Source organism: Talpa occidentalis, unplaced genomic scaffold, assembly GCF_014898055.3.
Source record: "Talpa occidentalis isolate TD23 unplaced genomic scaffold, MPIMG_talOcc4v2.1 talOcc4.7, whole genome shotgun sequence".
Taxonomy (NCBI): Eukaryota; Metazoa; Chordata; class Mammalia; order Eulipotyphla; family Talpidae; genus Talpa; species Talpa occidentalis.
The window spans coordinates 95490592-95503460 of record NW_023605083.1 but is presented as its reverse complement, the minus strand read 5'-3'; the positions used below and the strand labels follow the sequence as shown (position 1 = coordinate 95503460).

At 36.9% G+C, this 12869-nt stretch overlaps 1 long non-coding RNA gene across 1 annotated transcript; it reads right to left on the bottom strand.

The window, feature by feature from the left end:
- Positions 1-233: 233 nt before the first annotated feature.
- On the bottom strand, positions 234-11740 carry LOC129144879 (uncharacterized). The gene is made up of 3 exons (XR_008549668.1): positions 11593-11740; positions 11085-11236; positions 234-250 (listed from the first exon to the last, which is right to left on the bottom strand). It is a non-coding gene; the product is annotated as an uncharacterized LOC129144879 (long non-coding RNA).
- Positions 11741-12869: the final 1129 nt, after the last annotated feature.

The following is a 12869-nucleotide window of genomic DNA, read 5'->3' as shown; positions in this document are numbered from 1 at the left end:
TGAACATGTACTATGTACCTAACACTATTTTAGGAACAATAGAAAACACAAAGGATATCTATGTGAAAGAGTTTATAATATAGTTGATATGCAAACCATTTGTGTCAGGATTACTGTTTAATAGTAGTGGCTGGTAAAGATTAGATTGAAACACAGGTCACTAACGTGTTCCTTGTTCTGTCTTTCCTTCCTTCTTCATTCTTGGACAGTAAGGAGTTCAGTTCACCTCTTTAGACCTCAGTTTTCTCATCTGCAAAATGGCAGAGTGAGTCTAGATCATAACTTAAACATCAGGGGATCTGTAGGCCAAATCTGCCCCATAGCCATCTTCTGATCCTTTGCAGGAAAAAAAAAAAACAAACTAGTATATTTCTCTTAAAAGTATGAATTTTTGATTTCTCTCTAAAAACAATGGAAAGATTTTAAAAAACTGTGTCCACATGCCAGATCCATGAGGCATAGATTACCTAAAACTGGGTAGTGGTTGCCCACTTCCACAGGAAACTACTGTCTACTTCACCACAGTTTTGACTATTCCTTAAAGTCTCCCTCCCAGTTGAGCTGTCAGTGACCAATTATCACTGTGCTAGCATGGTTGACTCTCAGTAGAAAAATACACTGCTTGCATCTGTCAAAAGCAGGAATACAAAAGATGGGCTGAGAGAGCTGTGTGATTCAAGAAAAGTGGCAGAAGTTACACAGAGAAACAAAGTGAGGATCACTCCTAGGTGTTTTATATGCAAACAGAAGTTCTGGGTTGAAAACTCTACCTGAAGTCCCAATTCTGGGCCCTGGACTTCCAGCCTGTTGCCAAGTGGCAGCTTGCCCTTCCCCCACCCCTTGAGCTTGCGTCACTGCCAGTTAGACACAGCATGTCAAGTTGCACCAAAGGAGAGCAAGTTAGGAGCCAGCTCTGCAGAGGGGGGAAAAAAAAAAAAGACAGAGGGAGAGGAGGCCCTGCTATTCAGAGAAACTTCTTTGCTCCTGCAAAGACAGTGTCTTGGAAGGCTTACATTCTCTGATTTCTATATGGTTTTTGGCACATCATTTTAATCAAAAGAAGAAAAGGAAACACTGCAAAGCCTTCAAACCCTAAACACAATGAGCTGGCAAGGGAAGATGCAGTTAAGTCATTCCAATAATATGCCAGGCTCAGAATAACAACATCTGTTCCTACAGGGCAGTTAGCAGAGGATTAAAAACAAGAAAGAAACCTTAGATTTTAATGCAAATAGATTTACTGACTGGTGACTTGGAACTTCTGTCAAATAGCCTTGTAGTTATCATTAATTGCAGGTCTGTGCCTCCTTGAAGGCTGCACGGAGCTAGGCACTGTAATGAGTGAGCATATAACCTCCACAATTTATAATCCATGCACAGAAACACTTCCATGCATTAAAAAGCTCCATGGGTTCTTCTGACAGGGACATCAAATCCTAAAAGACTCCTGCTTTATATGGGGGAAGTTCTAAATACACCTGTATACTTACAAAGGTATTTACTTTGGGTAGCAATGCAATAAGCAGCTCCAAAACCCTCCCTTTCCTGATACTCATTCAGTTCTTCTGAGTCCACTTTCACATGTCCTCACTTGAGTGTTAATAGTTAATTTCTATCAAGCTATAGCAGGTCTTTTGCTTCCAATAAGTCTAGGCTTGCAGAAGTAGTGCACTGGTTAGTATAAGCTCTTTCTGTGAGCAGCCTTTCCCTCTCTTCTCATAGTTTACATGATTGTCCTAGTTTCTTGGATTTGAACCCAAGGCAGGTCAACATCTGGCCCAATCTGCAGTTTGGCCACCATCTCCTTCCAAAATCCTGTAGTATATTTCATTCATAGGAGGATTTTCCTCTACCTGCATCATCTCCCCCTTTGCCGCTGTAATTCCTATATTTTCTTCAAGGATCATTCAAGGGTAACCTCTTGCAGGATGCCTGTCCCACTCTCAGGCTCACTTTAGTACCCCTCCTATGTCTTTTTGTGAGTTTGATGCTTATGTCTGTGGATGCACTTAATAGACTGCAGTGTGGACAGATTCTTCTACCATCTTATTGTGGTAGATACTACTTAGCACTTGTTGAATAAATGCAGTCATTTGTTTGGCATTTATTGTTTTTTTTGTTTCTTCTTAGTATTTGTTTTATGGCAAATATAATAAAAAACCAGACTTTTATCTCCACCCTCAGTGGATAGGGAGAAAAGTGTGTCCCCAAATCTTTATACCTTAGCAGGCATTCCATTGACACACCCAGCTGTAACTAGCATGTTGAAAATAAACTCATTTACCTAGTTGGTCATGAAACTGCCAATTTCTGCATTGTTAATGTTTCCCTTCCATTTCTTTGTTTCCTATAATAGTCTTATTTTTTTAATCACTTTTTTGTCATCAACTTTTCATATTTAAAATACTGAAATGCATTTCTGTAAATTTCTCTACTTACTGTGGAAACATTTCTTTCTTCTGTTGATGATTTGGTCCAGAGTCTAAATTCAAACTATTCACTTTAACTTTCTAAATTAATTTTCTTTCTCAAATAGTTTGTGTTCTGTTGTTAAACAAGCCTAGGGTTTTTTTTTTTTTAAGATTTATTTATTTATGCATACAAGAACAGGCCGGAGGGGGTGGGGGGGAGGCGTGGGGGTGAGAGATTTCACCAGAGACAGAGCCGGGAACAGGCAGATCAACTGAAATACACTGCTGAGGTGAGCAGTGGGAGAGACAGGAGAGGTCTGCTGCACCATGTGGGAAGCTCCCTGGAAGGTGGTGGGGATCGAACTTGTGCTGCAGAGGCTGTGGACAGTTCATAGTGCTGTGCTTAACCCTTTGGGCCACCAAGGAGGGCCAAATAAGCCTAGTTTTGAACTGCTGCTTTTATAAGTCCATTAGGTGACCTTGGACAAGTCACTTAGTCTCTCTAAATTTCAGTTTCATCATTTGTAAAATGGCCTAATACTATATAGTTCATCAGGTTGTTTGCAATTACTAAATAAAGTGAAGCAAATTACTTAGTACATGGGTACTCTTTAATAATGCTAGCTTTTGATTATTATCCCTCCATTCCATATACAATGATGACTTTATTATACTAAAATACATTAGCATGGGTTTGGAGGTATGGAAGAGCAAGTTATTTATTTATTTATTTATTTTTACTTGAGAAAAGAAATCAAGTTTATTTTCTTCTTTTTTTTTTTTTGACCGTAAAATTCACCTTTTTTTTTTTAAATAATAAATTTTATTTTTATATTCCCCATACAATTGCAGCCCCCCATTCTGACCCCAATCCCTCCCCTCCTGCCCCCACCCCCCCAAAAGTGTCTTTGGTTCATAGTTGTTTGTTGATTTTGATTTTCACTTTCTTATAGTTATTCATTTCCTGGTCCCTTATTTAAGTTTTCTAGATTCCTGCTATGAGTGAGACCATCCGGTATTTTTCTTTTTCTTTCTGGCTTATTTCGCTGAGCATGATCCCTTCTAGCGCCATCCATGTTGCTGCAAATTGCATGTGTTTATCTTTTTTGAATGCTGAGTAATATTCCATGGTATATATGTACCACATCTTCTTGATCCAGTCATCTATTTTTGGGCATTTGGGCTGTTTCCAAAGCTTAGCTATTGTAAACAGTGCTGCTATAAACATAGGGGTGCAGGTGTTCTTTGGAATTGATGTTTCTGTGTCCTTTGGGTAAATACCTAGAAGTGGAATTGCTGGATCATATGGAAGCTCTATGTTTAGTAGGTCCAGAAATCTCCACACAGCTCTCCATAGTGGTTGGACCAGTTTGCACTCCCACCAACAGTGCAGAAGAGTTCCTTTTCTCCACACCCTCGCCAACATTTGTTGTTGCTAGTTTTTTTAATATGTGCCATTCTCACTGGTGTAAGATGGTATCTCATGGTAGTTTTGATTTCCCTGATGACAAGTGATGTTGAACATTTTTTCATATGCCTGTTGGCCATTTGCATTTCCTCTTCAGAGAAGTTTCTTTTTAGCTCTTCTGCCCATTTTTTGACTGGATTATTTTCTTTGTTGTTGTTGAGTCTCATCAGCTCTTTGCAGATTTTTGTGATCAGTCCTTTATCATTAGTGTTGTGTGCAAAAATGTTCTCCCAGTTGGTGAGGTTTCTCTTTGTTTTTGTTATTGTCTCTTTTGCTGTGCAGAAGCTCTTTAATTTGATGTAGTCCCAGCTGTTTATCTTTGCCTTCACTATCACTGCTTTGGGTGATGTGTCTGTAAAGATGTCTTTGATGTGCATATCACGTAGTGTTTCGCCTATATTTCCTTCTATGTATTTTATGGTTTCATGTCTTATGTCTAGTTCTTTAATCCATTTTGAGTTGATTTTTGTGTATGGTGTGAGGTAGTGGTCAAGCTTCATTCTTTTGCATGTAGCGACCCAATTTTCCCAGCACCATTTATTGAACAAACTTTCTTTAGAGCAAGTTATTTTTATTCAACCTCTTGAGGGTGGTTAATTAGTCTCTGAGATATTCTTATCAGAATCAGTACTAGGTTTGTCTATTTAAAGTATAGCTAGAAGTGATTTTAAATTGATGAAATTCATAGTGTTTAAGCTTGAACAGTTACTGAGAATTAAATCAAATTACAATTAATGAGAAATAGTGTTAACAAGTACCAACCCTGCACACATAAGATAGATGAAATCACTAGGCCCTGAAATCTGTGCTGATCATGCAGCACATAATGCCTTGAGCCCACTAGCCCCACCTCTCCACATAAAAGGGGGTTCCATTATCCTTACTGTGTTCTGAACCCACAGACATCTTTTCAGCCTTTTACCGGGAAGCAAGTTCTGCAAGAGGCTGGTGGGGACACCTGAAATCATCTGTCACAAGCAACAGTTTGATTGCTTGTTATTCCTGCTTACGAATTAACTTTTGTGATTTGTTCTGAGACTTGATTAACACTAGTCAAGGTGACAAGGAGTGGAAAGAGCTCATCTTGCTTATTTCTGACCACCAGTTTTTTTTTTTTTTTTTTTATTATCATTGATTAGACTTCTATTTTCTTACTAACAGGGATCCAATTTTGCATGAACATCATACTGACTTACATTTTTTTCTTCACCAATCTCTTCCATACATTACCTATGGTTTGCTAATCCCTTTTTCAACTGGATTATTTTGCATCTCACCTTCCCTATGGTGAATTTAGTGTATATAAGATGTTTTCTTTATGTGTTCTATGATCAGTAAAGTCTTGATGGACATTACCCATGTGAATCTAATAGTTTATGAAATGCCTTACTAAAGAGTTTATAGGTGATTTACTACTTTTAAATAATGATAACATTTAGACCATGTATATTTGTTGAGGAAAATAACATGATTCTTCATTGTGTTTAAAAGTATTTCTATTATAATTGAAATAAGAAAACATTTTTTCCAACTTCAGAAGGATCTCACCAGCTTTTTATAATAGTTGAATTAATTGGAATTCATTTAACGATTCAATGTCATTTTCTTTCTGAAACAGGTAAATGAATAGAATGGATTCAGGGATAATACAAATGTAACAAGTAACCGTTACAGTAAGAGTAGACTTTCACAGGACAGTCTTTTGTAAACAAGCTACTGAATTTTATGATGACAAGACACAGAATATAGTATAAATAGGACAAGAAAAAGAGCCATCAAAGGAACTGGCTTAATGTTTAAATTCTTTGTAGTTCAAGGTAAATATCTTGCAAATATTTTCTAGCCATCACTGTTATCTATGTAACGACAAAATATTATATTTTCAAAGCAGTGTGTCAGTAGCTCAACCTTTCTCAGTGTTCTGGTGTTATAAACTTGGTGGCTTTTGGCATCAATTTAAATTTTAATTGGTGTTAAGTTAAAGAGTTTGCCCTCCATAATTTTACATTCATATTTTACAGACATAAAGTGCATTTTACAAAGCTGTTTCCTGTCGACATACTCTTCTACCTCAAGTAAGACTTTCCCAAGCAACCTGTTCTGAAAGCAAAATGACCAGCTTTCACTCTCTCTGGTTCTTCTTGTTTTCATGATGTTGCTTCTCTTGATGGTGGGCCAATTTATTTTGGGAGAGGAGGAGAAACAAAGATGAAGTATTTCAAGCTGTTCTTTCTCAAGCACATTGGTTCATGAAATCCTCACCCCTTCCACAACACGTGGGGGTATTATTCACCACTGTTCAGTTCAAAGCTGAGGGTGCTGAGGTTCAGAGAAACTAGGTTATAACTATGTGAGTAATTGCTTATACTCTGTATTTCCCCAATACAAATTGTAGATTAGCCACATAGCCCTTGGGGACTATAGGCCTTGTGTGAGTCTCATCTTTTGTCTCCGAATTCCATATTTTTCCATTCTACTCACAAAAATAATGAAAGAGGAGGGCATAGCTTTTTTTTTTTACCAGGAGCTAAGAACTACAGATACCCTACCACTCATCCCATAAGAATGTCATAAAGTATGGGAACACATACACATTAAAAATATGAACAACTGATACAGTGTCACCTCAAAGATCAAAGCATTTAGTCAAAGATTAGGAGTTTATTTCATGATGGTGCTGTGAGACTCCAGGAGAGAGTTTCCTGAGATATTTTATACTCCACCCACTCTTCAGGTTTCTGTTGAAATCTCCATTTTTTTAAATTTAAATTTTATTTTTATATTCCCCATACAATTGCAACCCCCTTATTTTGACCCTAATCCCTCCTTTCCCCACCCCCACCCCCCATAGAGTGTCTCTGGTTCATAGTTGTTTGTTGATTTTGATTTTTACTTTCTTATAGTTATTCTTTTTCCTGGTCTCTTATTTAAGTTTTCTAGATTCCTGCTATGAGTGAAAATCTCCATTTTGAGGCTTTCTCTGTCCTCTCTTTCCTTGTTTTTGAAGCCTGCTGTTCTAGCTTCATTGCCTCTGATAGCTAGCAAGCAGAGCATTTTGTCTTCCAAGTGTCTAGTACTTTTGATCTTCATCACTAATTCTTCCAGGGCTCTTAATACAATGTTTTAAAATAGCTTCCAGGATTCCTGAGGGTTATTAACTTACAGTGTGACAGTTCATTTACCCCACAACCCCCATGCCTACAGATTTTTTTCAAAGTTCTATTTTCAAACATTAAATAACTATGTGATGAGCATCTTTCCTATAGTATCCTATTCCATGGAGAAGCTGTAGACATGCTTGTCTTTTGGACAGGCAAATGGGGAAGGGATTGGGGTGAAGTAATTGAGTTAAAATGAGAAAATGAGTTGACTTTTTTGTGTGGTAAAAAGTACCTAACATAAAATTGACCATTTTAACCCTTTCTAAGGTCATAGTTCAGTGTCATTAACAGAGTTGTGCTACCATTCCTACCATCCATTCCAGAGTTGACTGTTTTAAAATGATCTGGCCCCTTAAGACAGGTGACTTTATCAGGGAAAAGTGATTGTAACAGCTTAGGATGCCAGAACAATGTGCTATGGATTGGGTGGCTTCAACAACAGAAATGTATTTGTCCTACCTGTGGAGACTGGGAAGCCCACTACAAGATGGCAGCAAGGTAGGTTTCATTCTGAGGCCTCTTCTCTTATTTTCCAAAAGAAGGCAGTTGACATCTAGTCTGTACTCACCTGATTCTTTGTATGCAGGGAAAGTCACTGCACAGGCAATCTGGTATCTCTTATCAGGGACATGGGAGCACCACTATTATGACCTCATCTAACTTCATTAATTATCTCCCAAAAGCACCACCTCCAAATACCATGGCATTCAACATATCAGTTGGGGAGGGGAGAAAACAAACCTTCAGACTATAACAGTGATTTACCTGATGATTATCAAGGGCTTATTAGAAACAGCTGTTAGAGACAGCCCTCAAGACATTGCTAAAAAATTATTGAAGAACTTTGTAAGAAGCCAGTCCAGGAGAGAAGAAATTAAACCAGCAGGGTTTTTTTTTTTTTTTTTTTAAAGAAATTGTTGAGTCCAAGTAGCCCCTCTGTGTACCCAGAATATTCTGAGAGGCATGGGAAAATAGAACTGGTTCTTTGAGAGGTCTGCTTGAGCTTACTGGTGTGTATGAAATCGCCATGTGCCAGCTACCATTGCATTTTATCACACTTAAACTGAAAATAAATCGACTCAACGAAGGAAGATCAGAATCAACAACAATAAAAAAATGTGTGACTGGGAGTTCAACTTGAATTTTGTAAGCATGAATTTAAGAAGAAATACAGAACACTTGTTATCTTATAGATTTGCATTCCTTTTTTCTTTATACTTTTTAAAATTGCTATTATTTAGCATAATGGTACATTCAACTTTAACAGTTGTTTGGGCATATATGTACCCAGTCATTTCTCTTTATACTTTTGGTAGCAATTTTCATGTGTTATTTTACATTTAATACAAGTTCATGGCACATAATTCAAGAGGTACAAAAGTCTACAGAGACAGCTATTTTTTGTGCTCTTCTGTGCATTCATGTGCTATGTAAATAGAAAAATGCTATAATATGCTTTAGCACCTTGCTTGTTTCATTTGCTTTATCTTGGAATTCCTTTTACATCAATACATATAGTGCTCTTTATTTTCTAAGAGTTTTGTAATATTCTGTTGTATAAACTAAAATTTGTATGTTCCTTTCTATTTGTTTATTGTCTGCCTTTGCCTTTATTTCCTTCCTTAAAATAAGCATAAGACTTTTATTGTGTTTCCTGCTTTATCTTCAGCAATTAGGATAATGACTGATGAAGAGTACACTTTTTTTAAAAAAAAAAAAGATTTATTTATTTATACAAGCACTGGGTACAGTCAGAAGCGCGGGAGGGTGAGAGAATTCACCAGAGCCAGAGCGGGGAGCAGAGCAGGCAGAAGGACCAAAGTACACTGCTGAGGGGAGCAATGGGCGGCAGGAGGCGTCTTCACGCCATGTGGGACCCTCCTCCGGTGGTCGGGGAGCAGCCGGGAATCAAACCGGCACTGCAGAGGCTGCGGGCAGCTTCACAACCCAGCGCTCAACCGCTGCGCCACTGGGGAGGCCCTGAAGAGTACACTTTCAATAAATATTCTGTGGAATGATAGTTGCACTATTTCATACCTGAGCAACTTGAATTGCTGAGGAAAGGGGTATGGATAAGTTGCAGTTTTGTTGACTACTGCCATATTGCCCATCCTCCATGGAGGTTTTAAACACTCTTCCACCACTGGTATTGGAGTATACCTGTTTCCTCACACCTGTGTAACATCCTTGCCCACCAACATAAGTGCTGCCAGAGTTCATTTTGGCCTCTTGGGTACAGAATGAGTGTATCTTGGTTTATAGCTATGCTTTAATTATGAGTGAGGTTTATGCATATTTAATCTTTGGTTTATGTGTGCTGGGTAAAGAGAAAGAAAGGTAATTATACCCTTGTGATATGTGTGGACAAGTTCCTCACTACCAATATGTCATACATATTTTGCCTTTGTTGATATTTTTCCATTTGGAACTATTTTTTTAATCACTTGGACCTTTTTTTAGAACCTTTCATTTTGATGTAATTAAATTTACCAATCTTTTCTTTTAGCATGTCTTCATCAGGTATGTCTTAGGTAGGGATATTCATAATTAGAGAAGTCTCTGTCACTCCAGGATTATTTAAAAATTTTCTCATGTGTTCTTCAGTACTTTCATATTTTTTTTGTGTATTACTTATCTGTGAGCATCTAAAATTTATTTTGGTGTTAGGAGTGAAGTAAGGGTCTGTCTTTTTCTTTCCAAAATGTGGTGTATGTCCCATTTCCTCTTCACTGATTTGCTGTTATCTTTATTATTATGAGTCCCATATGTTAAGTGTTTTTTTTTTTTTTTAAAGATTTATTATTTATTTATACAAGCACTGGGTACAGTCAGAAGGGCAGGAGGGTGAGAGGATTTACCAAAGTGGGGAACAGAACAGGCAGACTGACAAAATACACTGCTGAGGGGAGCAGTGGGTGGGGCAGGAGAGGTCTGAATGCCATGTGGGACCCTCACCGGTGTCTGGGGGTCGAACCGGTGTCTGCAGAGGCTGCGGGCATCTTCGCAGCCCAGTGCTCAACCGCTGCACCACCAGGGGAGGCCCATGTTTCATGTTTTTTTTTAATACACTCCCTAATCTTTTCTGTTGAACTGTCTACTCCATGATGAGTGCCACATAATTGCAATTGCTGCAGTTTATAATATTCATTCAGTGTGGTACTCCTGGTTCTCACTCTTTATTTTTTTAAATATAATTTATTTTATATTTATTTTACAGCATTGTTCATTTTTGTACAATATTTGCTTTCTCTTCTCAGGTGTAGTCCTCATAGAATTCCCACCACCAATTCACCCGTGCACCATCGCCATAGTCCCTTGAGCTCTTCCCTCCCTTGTTTTGATCCCTCTCTCTCCTCCTCCCCTACAGAATGTCTGATTTATATTGCCTGTTAATTTTATTTATTTATTATTATTTTTGTTCCCTGATCCCTTATTTGCATCTCCTGTAGTCCTCCTATAAGTGAAACCATCTGATATTTTTCTTTTTCCTTCTGATGTATTTCACTGAGCATAAGCCCTTCTAGTTCCATCCATGTTGCTGTGAACGGTATGAATTTATCTTTTTTGATTGCTGAATAGTATTCCATTGTGTATATATACCACATCTTCTTGATCCAGTCATCTGTTTTGGGGCATTATTTTATATGTGCCCCAACTATCATTGCATGCTTATTTTTCTATACAAACTTTAGAATAAATGTTTCTAGTGTTATTAAAATCCTGTTTGTAACACTTACTACATTTATTGTACATTAGGGATATCATTCACTTTCTTTAAAACTTCACCAGTTTCACTTTAAAGTTTTCTTGATATAAATCTTGAATATTTTAAATTACATTTATTTCTTAGTATTTTACCCTCTTTGTTGCTACTACAAATGAAATAATTTTTCAGTTATGTTTTCTAACCTTGTGGTTTATATATAAAAGCCATCTTATATTACTTTTTTACCTGGTTAGTTTACTTTTTAAACTATGTTAGGTTTCTACACTGAGTTAGTACACCATCACAAAATTAGTGATGAATCAACAAATGAATCTTACCTCATTGCTTGTGTGGCTCAGAAGTCCAGGCACATTTACTTGGTCCCTGCTTAGTCTCAAAAGGCTGTAGTCACCATGCCAGCTGGACTAAGAGCTCATTTTAGAGACAGTTTACAGTTGGGCTTTAGTTTCTTCAAGGTCAGCTGGTCTGACTTAAGGAAAGATTCAGTAATTCCTTTAATAACTAAAGACTAAAAAAAAACCCTGCTAAAATGGAAAAAATAAAAGAGGTGATGATAATATCAGCAATAACAAAAACTTAGGGTGATACTCATCTGAGATGACCTTCCCTTTGATTAAATCAAAACTAATCTTGTAGTCTAGCTATAAAATCCCTTCACCATTTCCATATAGTGTAAGCTAAACAAGCCTAAATGTGGGAGTAGTCTTCGATCCCCTTTTCCTTATTCTGTTGTTTGGACATAACTTCTGATTCCACTCACAACATCATACCAGGGCCTGACTCACTGGCAGTCCCCTTATGGTTTGCCCATCACCTATCCCTTACCTTCCTCTGAGTTTCCCTGCAGGACAGTTGTGCAGCTGGCAGCTTTCCATCTTTAATGCCTGTTACAAAGTTCGGGTCTCAGCCGTAGGCATGTAGAATAGCTAGATATGCCAAAGATAATGTTCTCTGGAGCAGCCGCCAACTAAGAAGGGAGGAGTCAGTGGATAAATACCTTGCTTCTCTTCTCAGAATGCTGAGATGTATTCTAGATTTCTCAGATGGTTCCCAACAAAATAAAGATCCTGTAATTCCCTCATTTTACTGTTTTTGACCTGTCTCATTCCCATTTCCTCACATTTGTCTCCCAAATAAACCACTTGCTTTCAAGACCTCCTTTTATATGTGTGTGTGTGTGTGTATGTGTGTGTGTGTATATATATATTAAATTATATATATTATATATATAATATATATAAATATATATATTAAGTTATATATATATTATATATTAAATTATATATATATAATATATATATATTAAATTTTATTTTGCAGTCAAGACCTTTTTGAAGGTTCTGATTTTGGGGAAACCCCAGCCAAAATATGTTGGTTTAGTGGTGGTAGTGTGTTGTTTTCTTTTGTTGCACGGAGATCTGAAGATATAAGTACTGTTTCAGTGCATTTTGGAATTTGATGAGTATTTCAATGGTGACTATTCTGTGGTCAGTTTTTAGGAGCACATACAAATATGTGCGTAAGTATTTTTGCTCCTTCATAATTGTTATGTAAACACCAGCCTTAAATGATAACTATTATAGATCTCCAGATGTGAAAATATAAGAGAGATTTGGAAAACATCAAAGAACCTGTGTTCTTTGTGCAGAATATGGAATTTAATATACAGTAATTATGTCTTAATTTTCTGTTGTATTATCCTTATCTTTATTAATTTTTCTGTTAACTTGGTATATCCTGAATTGAGGAAGGTAAAACAAAATCTACTTTTACTAATGTATTTTTTTTCTTTATTTCTATTGATTTTAGCTTTATGATTATAGTGTGCTCTTATTTGAGGCACAGTTTGTTAACTACTGGAAAAGCTCATTGTGGAGTTATTCTTATAAATACAAAGTGGTCTTTAATATATTTTGTCCTGAATTCAAATTTTTTTATTTAAAAACGATTTTGTGTAAATTGCTTGATAACAATTGCTCAGCTTTGGTTTCTAACATTTTTAATCACTTTATTTTAGGTCTGACCCTTATATACAGGGAAGTATATAACTGAATTTTTGCACTTAGCTCCATTCTGAGAGTCTTTTTCTTTAAATAAATTCT